General features: G+C 38.9%; 1 protein-coding gene across 2 annotated transcripts in view; it reads right to left on the bottom strand.

Annotated features, from left to right (window-relative positions):
* The window catches only part of BMPER (BMP binding endothelial regulator), a 255,227-nt gene that overhangs the window by 42,286 nt on the left and 200,462 nt on the right, over positions 1 to 12,479 (bottom strand). The gene's annotated exons all lie outside the window — the stretch shown is intronic.

Below are 12,479 nucleotides of genomic sequence, written 5' to 3'. Positions count from 1 at the left end.
GTGGAGACCGGGGGTGTGGCGGAGGGAGCTTCAGAGCCACGGAGGACAGCACAGCAACAGGGGTGCAGAGGGCAAAGTGGAGAGATTCCCACACAGAGGATCGGTGCCAACCAGCCCTCACCAGCCTGAGAGGCTTGTCTGCTCACCCGCTAGGGCTGCTGGTGGGGGCTGGGAGCTGAGGCTCGGGCTTCAGGGGTCAGACCCCAGGGAGAGGACTGGGGTTGGCTGCATGAACACAGCCTGAAGTGGGCTAGTGCACCACAGCTAGCCAGGAGGGAGTGTGGGAAAAAGTCTGGAGCTGCCTAAGAGTCAAGAGACCATTGTTTCGGAGTGCTCAAGGAGAGGGGATTCAGAGCGCCACTTAAACGAGCTCCAGAAACAGGCGCGAGCCGCAGCTATCAGCACAGACACCAGAGACAGGCAGGAAATGCTAAGGCTACTGCTGCAGCCACCAAGAATACTGTGTGCAAGCACAGGTCACTATCTACACCTCCCCTCCCGGGAGGCTGTGCAGCCCATCACTGCCAGGGTCCCGTGATGCAGGGACAACTTCCCCGGGAGAACACACGGTGTGCCTCAGGCTGTTGCAACATCACACTGGCTCCTGCAGCTGCAGGCTCGCCCCACATTCCGTACCCCACCCTCCCCCTGGCCTGAGTGAGCCAGAGCCCCCTAATCAGCCGCTCCTTTAACTCCCTCCTGTCTGGGTGAAGAACAGACACCAGAGAGAGACCTACAAGTAGAGGCAGGGCCAAATCCAAAGCTGAACCCCAGGAGCTGTGCGAGCAAAGAAGAGAAAGGGAAATTTCTCCGTGCAGCCTCAGGAGCAGCAGATTAAATCTCCACAAGCAACTTGGTGTACCCTGCATCTGTAGAATACCTGAATAGACAACAAATCATCCCATAATTGAGGTGGTGGACTTTGGGAGCAACTGTAGACTTGGGGTTTGCCGTATGCGACTGACTAGTTTCTGATTTATATGTTTATCTTAGTTTAGTTTTTAGCGCTTGTTATCATTGGTGGATTTGTTTATTGGTTTGGTTGCTCTCTTCTTTTTTTTTAAATTACTTAAAAATTTTTTATTTTAATAATATTTAAAAAAATGTTTATTTTAATATCTTTATTTTATTTTATTTTATTTATTTCTTTTTTTTCTCCCTTTTCTTCTGAGCCATGTGGCTGACAGAGTCTTGGTGCTACGGCTGGGTGTCAGGCCTGAGCCTCTGAGGTGGGAGAGCCGAGTTCAGGACATTAGACCACCAGAGACCTTCCAGCCCCACATAATATAAACTGGCAAGAGCTCTCCATCTCAACACTAAGACCCAGCTCCACTCAATGACCAGCAAGCTCCAGTGTTGGACACCCCATGCCAAACAACTAGCAAGACAGGAACACAACCTCACCAATTAGCAGAGAGGCTGCCTAAAATCATAATAAGGCCACAGACACCCCAAAACACACCACCAGATGTGGACCTGCCCACCAGAAAGACAAGAACCACCCTCATCCACCAGAACACAGGCACTAGTCCCCTCCACCAGGAAGCCTACAAAACCCACTGAACCAATGTTACCACTGAGGGCAGACACCAAAAACAAGAGGAACTATGAACGTGCAGCCTGTGAAAAGGAGACCCCAAACACAGTAAGTTAAGCAAAATGAGAAGACGGAGAAACACACAACAGATGAAGGAGCAAGGTAAAAGCCCACAAGACCAAAGAAATGAAGAGGAAATAGGCAGTCTACCTGAAAAAGAATTCAGAGTAACGATAGTAAAGATGATCCAAAATCTTGGAAATACAATGGAGAAAATACAAGAAATGTTTAACAAGGACCTATGAGAACTAAAGAGCAAAAAACAATGATAAACAACAAAATAAATGAAATTGAAAATTCTCTAGAAGGAATCAATAACAGAATAACTGAGGCAGAAGAACAGATAAGTGACCTGGAAGGTAAAATAGTGGAAATAACTATCACAGAGCAGCATAAAGAAAAAAGAATGAAAAGAATTGAGGACAGTCTCAGAGACCTCTGGGACAATATTAAATGCACCAACATTCCAATTACAGGGGTCCCAGAAGAACAAGAGAAAAATAAAGGGACTGAGAAAATACTCAAAGAGATTATAGCTAAAACTTCCCTAATATGGGAAAGTAAATAGTCAATCAAGTCCAGGAAGCACAGAAAGTCCCATACAGGATAAATCCAAGGAGAAACACACCAAGACACATGTTAATCAAACTATTAAACATTAAATACAAAGAAAAAATATTAAAAGCAGCAAGGGAAAAGCAACAAATAACATATAAGGGAATCCCCATAAGGTTAACAGCTGATCTTTCAGGAGAAACTGCAAGCCAGAAGGGAGTGGCAGGACATATTTAAAGTGATGAAAGGGAAAAACATACAACCAAGATTACTCTACCTGGCAAGGATCTCATTCAGATTTGATGGAGAAATTAAAACCTTTATAGACAAGCAAAAGCTAACAGAATTCAGCATCACCAAACTAGCTTTACAACAAACGCTAAAGGAACTTCTCAAGGAAGGAAACACAAGAGAAGGAAAAGACCTACAATAACAAACTGAAAACAATTAAGAAAATGGTAATAGGAACATACATATCAATAATTACCTTAAACGTGAATGGATTAAATGTTCTAACCAAAAGACATAGACTGGCTGAATGGATACCAAAACAAGACCTGTATATACGCTGTCTACGAGAGACCCACTTCAGATCTAGGCCTACATACAGACTGAAAATGAGGGGATGGAAAAAGTTATTCCATGCAAATGGAAATCAGAAGAAAGCTGGAGTAGCAATACTCATATCAGATAAAATAGACATTAAAGTAAAGAATGTTACAAGAGACAAGGAAGGACACTACATAATGATCAAGGGATCAATCCAAGAATAAGATATAACAATTGTAAATATTTATGCACCCAACATAGGAGCACCTCAATACATAAGGCAAATGCTAACAGCCATAAAAGGAGAAATCGACAGTAACACAATAATAGTAGGGGACTTTAACACCCCACTTTCACCAATGGACAGATCATCCAAAATGAAAATAAATAAGGAGACACAAGCTTGAAATGACACATTAGACAAGATGGACTTAATTGATATTTATGGGACATTCCATCCAAAAACAACAGAATGCACTTTCTTCTCAAGTGCTCATGGAATATTTTCCAGGATAGATCATATCTTGGATCACAAATCAAGCCTTAGAAAATTTAAGAAAATTGAAATTGTATCAAGTATCTTTTCTGAACACAATGCTATGAGACTAGATATCAATTACAGGAAAAAAACTGTAAAAAATACAAACACATGGAGGTTACACAATACGCTACTAAATAACCAAGAGATCACTGAAGAAATAAAAAAATACCTAGAAACAAATGACAATGAAAACACGACGGCCCCAAACCTATGGGATGCAGCAAAAGCAGTTCTAAGAGGGAAGTTCATAGCAATACAGTCCTACCTCAAGAAACAAGAAATATCTCAAAAAAACAACCTAAGCTTACACCTAAAGCAATTAGAGAAAGAAGAACAAAAACACCCCAAAGTTAGCAGAAGGAAAGAAATCATAAATATCAGATCAGAAATAAATGAAAAAGAAATGAAGGAAACGATAGTATAGATCAATAAAACTAAAAGCTGGTTCTCTGAGAAGATAAACAAAATTGATAAACCATTAGCCAGACTCATCAAGAAAAAAAAAGAGAAGACTCAAATCAATAGAATTAGAAATGAAAAAAGAGAAGTAACAACTGACACTGCAGAAATACAAAGGACCATGAGAGATTACTACAAACAACTATATGCCAATAAAATGGACAACCTGGAAGAAACGGAAAAATTCTTAGAAAAGCACAATCTTCCGAGACTGAACCAGGAAGAAATAGAAAATATAAACAGACCAATCACAAGTACTGAAATTGAAACTGTGATTAGAAATCTTCCAACAAGCAAAAGCGCAGGACCAGATAGATTCACAGGTGAATTCTATCAAACATTTAGAGAAGAGCTAAGAGCTATCCTTCTCAAACTCTTCCAAAATATAACAGAGGGAGGAACACTCCCAAACTCATCCTACAAGGCCACCATCACCCTGATACCAAAACCAGACAAAGAAGTCACACAAAAAAGAAAACAACAGGCCAATATCACTGATGAACATAGGTGCAAAAATCCTCAGCAAAATGCTAGCAAACAGAATCCAGCATCACATTAAAAGGATCATACACCATTAAAAGGATCAAGTGGGGTTTATCTGACGAATGCAAGCACTCTTAAATATATGCAAATCAATCAGTGTGATAAACCATCTTCACAAATTGAAGGATAAAAACCATATGAAAATCTCAGTAGATGCAGAAAAAGCTTCTGACAAAATTCAACACCCATTTATGATAAAAACTCTCCAGAAAGTAGGCATAGAGGGAACTTACCTCAACATAATAAAGGCCATATAGGACAAACCCACAGCCAACTTCATTCTCAATGGGGAAAAACTGAAACCATTTCCACTAAGACCAGGAACAAGACAAGGTTGTGCACTCTCACTGCTATTATTCTACATAGTATTGGAAGTTTTAGCCACAGCAATCAGAGACGAAAAAAGAAATAAAAGGAATCCAAATCGGAAAAGAAGTAAAACTGTCACTGTTTGCAGATGACATGATACTATACACAGAGAATCCTAAAGATGCTACCAGAAAACTACGAGAGCTGATCAATGAATTTGGTAAAGTAGCAGGATACAAAATTAATGCTTAGAAATCTCTTGCATTCCTATACAGTAATGATGAAAAATCTGAAAGAGAATTTAAGGAAACACTCCCTTTACCATTGCAACAAAAAGAAGAAAATACCTAGGAATAAACCTACCTAAGGAGACAAAAGACCTGTATACACAAAACTATAAGATGCTGATGAAAGAAATTAAAGAGGATACAAACAGATGGAGAGATATACCATGTTCTTGGATTGGAAGAATCAACATTGTGAAAATGACTATACTACCCAAAGCAATCTACAGATTGAATGCAATCCCTATCAAACTACCATTGGCATTTTTCACAGAACTAGAATAAAAAATTTCATAATTTGTATGGAAACACAAAAGACCCCAAATAGCCAAAGCAATCTTGAGAAAGAAAAATGGAGCTCGAGGAATCAGGCTCCCTGACTTCAGACTATACTACAAAGCTACAGTAATCAAGACAGTATGGTACTGGCAGAAAAACAGAAATATAGATCAGTGGAACAGGATAGAAAGCTCAGAGATAAACCCACGCACATCTGGTCACCTTATCTTTCATAAAGGAGGCAAGAATATACAATGGAGAAAAGACAGCTTCTTCAATAAGTGGTGCGGGGAAAACTGGACAGCTACATGTAAAAGAATGAAATTAGAACACTCCCTAATACCATACACAAAAATAAACTCAAAATGGATTAAAGACCTCTATATAAAGCCACAAACTGTCAAACTCTTAGAGGAAATCATAGGCAGAACACTCTATGACATAAATCACAGCGAGATCGTTTTTGACCCACCTCCTAGAGAAATGGAAATAAAAACAAAAATAAACAAATGGGACCTAATGAAACTTAAAAGCTTTTGCACAGCAAAGGAAACCATAAACAAGACAAAAAGACAACCCTCAGAATGAGAGAAAATATTTGCAAATGAAGCAACTGACAAAGGATTAATCTCCAAAATATACAAGCAGCTCATGCAGCTCAATATCAAAAAAATAAACAACCCAATCCAAAAATGGGCAGAAGGCCTAAATATACATTTCTCCAAAGAAGATATACAGATTGCCAGCAAACACACGAAAGGATGCTCAACATCATTAATCATTAGAGAAATGCAAATCAAAACTGCAATAAGGTATCACCTCACACTCGTCAGAACGGCCATCATCAAAAAATGTACAAGCAGTAAATGCTGGAGAGGGTGTGGAGAAAAGGGAACCCTCTTGCACTGTTGGTGGGAATGTAAATTGATACAGCCACTATGGAGAACATTATGGAGCTTCCTTAAAAAAGTAAAAATAGAACTACCATATGACCCAGCAATCCCACTACAAGGCATATACCCCGAGAAAACCATAATTTAAAAAGAGTCGTGTACCACAATGTTCATTGCAGCACTATTTACAATAGCCAGGACATGGAAACAACCTAAGTGTCCAGCAACAGGTGAATGGATAAAGAAATGTGGCACATATATACAATGGAATATTATTTAGCCATAAAAAAAATGAAATTGAGTTATTTGTAGTGAGGTGGATGGACCTAGAGTTTGTCGTACAGAGTGAAGTATGTCAGAAAGAGAAAAACAAATACCATATGCTAACACATATATATGGAATCCTAAAAAAAAAAAAAAAGTTTCTGAAGAACCTAGGGGCAGGACAGGAATAAAGATGCAGACATAGAGGGTGGACTAGAGGGTGGACTTGAGGACGTGGGTTGGGGGAAGGGTAAGCTGGGACAAAGCGAGAGGGAGGCATGGACACATGTACACTACCAAATGTAAGGTAGATAGCTAGTGGGGAGCAGCCACATAGCACAGGGAGATCAGCTCGGTGCTTTGTGACCACCTAGGGGGGTGGGATAGGGAGGGTGGGAGGGAGATGCAAGAGAGAGGGGATATGGGGATATATGTATACGTATAGCTGATTCACTTCGTCGTACAGCAGCAACTAACACAACAATGTAAAGCAATTATACTCCAATAAAGATGTAAAAAAAAAAAAAAGAACTGTTCATATACAAAAAAAAAGAAAGAACGAATAAGAGTAATAAAATGATCATGACTATAACATTTCTGAGACCCAAATAGATGATGATGTAGATAAAGATAAGATCACTGTTATTTCGGTATATAACTTCATTGTTCTTTGTACAACTTACTTGGTATATTAAGCTGCAAACTTGGATATAATGATATCAGTGTTGTATGATTATTAATGAGCAATAATGAAAAGGTGAAGAAAGCATATTCAGTGATGCCAGAAAATTGACATTTGGGCATAATAAATAATTTTGTTTTCTAGGAAAAAAAAAAAAGTCAAGTAGTGTAGGCCCTTGGCTGGCTGAATGTGCAGCATCACAGTCTGATAGGTAAATCCCTGGGGCTTTGGACCAGGGGGATGGAGGTGAACTCCCAGAGATCCTGGAAAAACACGTGCAGATGTTGCTGCTTGTGGTGTTTATAGGAAGAAAGGGATGAAATACACGGCCACATGAAGACAGGTGCCTAAAAATGGAAACCCACGCTTATTATGCAGGAATCTCCTCCCCTACATTAAAAACAGAAAGGCAATAAAAATGCCAATTATGTCAATAAATGCTGTCAGTAAGAGAGAACACACAATGACACTCATTCACAGGTACAGCTGCACTTAGAAACCATTAGAAGAAGAAACTAGCAGAAAAAGGAAAGAGACTGACACTGCCCAGACTACATCCTGGCAGCAGGGGAGACATACAGAAGAGGGAACGTACAGGTGAAACCAGATTGTGGTTGGGTAATGATGCCTCTTACCAAGCACTGTCCTGGGCCATTATGGGAAGTGACTGGTTACCATGGTGCCACCATGGTAAATATAGGACACTTAGAACTGAACTTCCTGTTGGAAGCCCCTGAAATAATATTGTACATACAAAGCCCTTAGCATATTACCTGGCACATGGTAAGAAGTTAAAAAATGTTAATTTTTAAATTATTACTATAATTAAGCCCATGGTTTGATATTTCATTATACAGCTTACTCCAAAACTGCATGGATAACATTTGTTCCCATGTTCTGAAAGCATTCTAGATAGTTTCAAAAAAAATATGCTGACCAAAATAAATTCCAGGTGTATTAAAGATTTAAAATAAAATAAATGAAACCATAAAAGTCTTTGAATAAAATTTATGTATATTTTTATTCAATCTAGGGGCAAGTAAAACCCACATAAGCATAAATGCAAAAGGAAAACTCATAAACCACAAAGAAGAAAACAGATATATTTGATTACTAAAAAAGTTAACACTTGCCTAGGATCCAAACAACTATAATCAGAATAACAAAACAAATGAGTAAGGGGGAAAACTGCAGGGTATTACAAAGGTTAATATCTTCAATAACAAAAGAACTTCTAAAAATCAATAAGAAAAAGATGAATGCCATTAAAAATGAGAAATCAATTTTTACCTATCATCTTGGAGAGAGTTTTCTTTCTTTGCTTTTGAATTTTCTAGATTTTTGTTTGGTTTTAATGAAAATACTCTGCGTTAGCAAGCATGCTTGCTCACATATTGCTAGTTAAAATGTAAAACTGGCTCGGCTTTTCTGGTGGCAGTTTAGAAAAAAATAAGTATATACTATATAGCAAATGCCTTAAAATTTGCATGCCGTTTAACCTAGAAATTATACTTCTGAAAATTTATCCTAAGGAAATGATGATAAGCACAACTATTTATTTTAGCTGCAAGGTATGTTCATTGCAATGAGACTTAAAATTGTTATAAAAACACCTTAAATGATCCACAGGCAGAATGGCAAAATGAACTTTGTTACATCTATATTTATATGAAGTGAATCAATATTTGTAAAGCTACTAAAACTCTGCCTGACACATAATAAACTCTATATGGTATTTAACAGATGAAAAGAAAAATAAAACACCTAACAAGCATTTAAAAGAATAGCATAAAAGAATATTTACTAGTATATAAGAATGTGAATACTATATTGTTTGGTGGAAAAAAACCAGGGTACAATGGTATATACAATAGGATCTGGCTGTTGTAAAATAAGTGTTTATGTTTATACATATACATGTATGCCTGAAAATAATAAAAACCAGTTATCCTGGTGGAGTTATTTTTACTTTTTTTGTTGTCTGTCTTTCCTAATTCTCCTGCAGCATTCATGATCTATATGTAATACATTTTTGAAGCATACTTTGTTTGAATTTTAACTTGCTAAAAAGGAAGAATTTTATAAATCTTAAAAACTTCCCCACGGGGAGGGGGAAGGGTAAGCTGGGACGAAGTGAGAGAGTGGCATGGACTTATATATACACTACCAAGTGTAAACTAGATAGCTAGTGGGAAGCAGCCACATAGCACAGGGAGATCAGCTGTGTGCTTTGTGACCACCTAGAGGGGTGGGATAAAGAGGGTGGGAGGGAGACGCAAGAGGGGGGAGATATGGGGATATGTATATGTATAGCTGATTCACTTTGTTATAAAGCAGAAACTAATACACCATTGTAAAGCAATTATACTCCAATAAAGATGTTAAAAAAAAACTTCCCCAAGAGTTTAAAGGTAAAATTTATACACAAGTTTCTATAAATTTATACAAACGTTTCTATAAATTCTATTTTAAAATAGTCATATCCATTCTTCAGCAACCATTTAGATAATACAAGATTGTTTCTTTTAGGTTCATTTCAGAATTGACAGCAATCCCCACAGACCGTAATTTTGCCTTAAGTTGTTTTCTCTTCAGAGGGATGGAAAGGGTCTTAGCCTGTGAGATTCACACAGATTACCGAGGCATTATTTATCATCGTCCAATGCCAGCTGAGTTCCAAACCAAAGTCTTGGGTCCAGATTTACTCCACCTTATTATTCCCAAATGAGGTTTATTTTCAGCAGACCACTCAACGACCTCCAAATGACTGAAACATTCAGACTTCGGCCAGTCATTAAAGTCTGCCCAACCCAACTGGATCAACAGCAAATTCCATCTGATTGATTGTGCAGACAATCCATATTCATGAAAAGGTAACTGGGGGACAAATTAAATCTGAACAAAAAGGGTTGATGCAGGGCCATGGATAAGGAAAACCTTAGTACAGCTCACCAGGACAGAGCCTCTGCTAATAATCTAGAACCAAAAGATTATGCTATCGAGTCTCTGATTTCCCATTTGAAATTCTATGAAACAGCAGGAGATCCATAAAAGCTTAAGAAAAAAATAATAAAAAAGCTGTCTCTTCTCAATAATTTTTCCAAGGAGTTAACAGGACCATGTCACTGAAAACTAATTTAAACATCAATTTTTCTTATGGAAATCCCAGCCTTTACTCTCCCTGCCTTACTCGCAAAGCAGGTTCAGCCATTAGCCTTAAAAGAAAACCAGTGAACCAGAAAGACTTTTTCCCTTGGAAACATTTTAAGAGCAAAAGCAATCTTTATCTTTCACATGGAGGTTCCCGAGTCCATGTAAGTCTCTCCTATATCTTAACCTGGAGTTTTATGATCATCTCACTACCCTAAGATTAATATTAACCGTTCTACTCCCATATCTTCACACTCTTATCTGATTATTCAATCTGGGTGCGTTTCTCACTTCAAATTATAAATTCTTTAATTAAAAACAATCTGATCTGGATTAGGAAGAATATAGCTTTAGAGTTTGAGGTCAACACTTTCAGCTCCCAGAGGAAACTTCCTTCCCAGATGCAGCTCATCCAACTAAACCCTATTTGGCCAGATTCTTCCAAATATCACAGGAACACACAGTATATAAAGTCTGAAAGCACATACAACAGTGATGAGGAAAGTGACAAACATACTACTTCTGTGATTTCCAGACCAGCAGGCCAGCTGTTGTTCTCATAACTACATCCTTTCCTGAACCCTCCAGAGGCTTTGTAATCTGGCACTAACCCTCAATGCTACACTAATCACAAGGAGCAGGAAGCAAATGCTAACTTGTGCGTCTACTTTCCTTCTCTCCCTGATGCTCCACTCCCTCACCCCCAGCAAATACAGATACTGAGGGGGTAGGGGAAGAAGGGCGAGGAAGGAGTGAACTGCATGGAAATTGTTGGAACAAACTGGCCTGGGGTTGGCAATTTGAGGTAATAAGACCTTGGTGCTCATAAAGCCAGGTGTCCTTTGCCCATGAGAAGACCAAAGATGATAAAAATGCAAACTACAGAGCAGAGCCAATGGACAGACACCCAGTCAGCAAAGTCCACTGCACATGACAGCCAGTGGAAACCCTGACACATGGCTCAAAATCAGGTCACGGCTTTAAAATCTCATCAGAAGCATGATTTTATTTGAAAGGCTTCTGGGGCAGTGGAGGGTTTTCCTTGCATGGCATTTTCCCTCTCACTGTACAGTGACTGTCAGCAAGATTCTACATAACACTAAAACCCAGAAGGATAAAAAGCAGTTCCTTCATTTTGCAAGGATGAAAAAGAAGCTTAGAGCAAGTGGAGAGGAACCAACCCATTGGAACTGGTTAAACTCACTCGAGAAAGATAAATTTTCAAAGAAACCTTTTAAGTGCTGACACACTCAGGATCAATTAGATTAAAGAAAATGAATTTCTAAAACTAGGTTGGCAGCAGGCATCTGGTATGGAGGAAGTTTTAATCTTGAGGCAGAAATTATAACTAGCCCATCTTTGTCCCCTACCAAAGCCTAACTAGCACCCACATATAGTGGGGACTCAGTAACTGCTTACTGAGCTGAAGTCTCTTTACTATCTTATGTATTACATCAATCAAGAAAACTGAGAAAGAATAACAAATTAATAGGACAGCTGTTGGACGACCTGGAGAACTGAATCAAAGCAGAAGACCACACTCCAATCACGATGGTTAATTTTACGTGTCCATTTGACTGGGCCATGGGGCACCCAGATATTTGGTCAACATTATGTTGGGTGTTTCTGTGAGGGTGTTTTTGGATGATATTAACAGAACTGATAGACTGAATAAAGCCCCCCCAAATGTGGGTGGGCCCATCCAATCAGTTGAAGAGCTGAATAGAACAAAAAGGCTGACCCTCCCTTGAGAAAGGAAGAATTCTTCCTGACTGCCTTCCAACTGCGGACATCGTTTTGTCCTGCCTTTGGACTTGAACTGAAACATCGGCCCTTCCTGGGTCTTGTGAGCCTGCTGACCTTCAGACTGGAACTACACCATTAGCTCTCCTGAGTCTCTGACTTGCCAACTGACCTTGCAGAATTTGGGACTTGTCAGTTTTCATAATCATGTGAGTCAATTGCTTATAATAAATCTCTTTATATATCCTATTGCTTCTGTTCCTTTGGAGAACCCTGACTGACATACCAATCTATTTGAAAATCATACGTCAACCTCTCCCATGACTGCCCACTGTCTTGCAAAAAATATTTTAGGCTTAATCTAAGACTAAGGCCATCTGGTAACCCACACTGGGGTAAGAATTAGAACTATCTAATTGTCAGTGTCTTTTTCTTGTTCCAACCCAGGAATGGGGCACCAGGTGGAAATGGTTCTAAACTTCATGTGTCCTGTGTAGATACTTAAAAAAAAAAATACAGACAGAAACAATGTAGTCAGAAAAGCTCTCTTCTTTTCTCCACTCTCATACTCAAGATCCCCACTAAAGGCTACAGAGAAATCCTAAAGGGAAACTTGAGAACGTGGAGTATC

Source organism: Mesoplodon mirus (assembly GCF_964341445.2).
Source record: "Mesoplodon mirus genome assembly, chromosome: 9".
In the NCBI taxonomy this organism is placed as follows: domain Eukaryota; kingdom Metazoa; phylum Chordata; class Mammalia; order Artiodactyla; family Ziphiidae; genus Mesoplodon; species Mesoplodon mirus.
The sequence above is the reverse complement of the archived record's forward strand: the minus strand, read 5'-3'. Positions and strand labels throughout refer to the sequence as shown.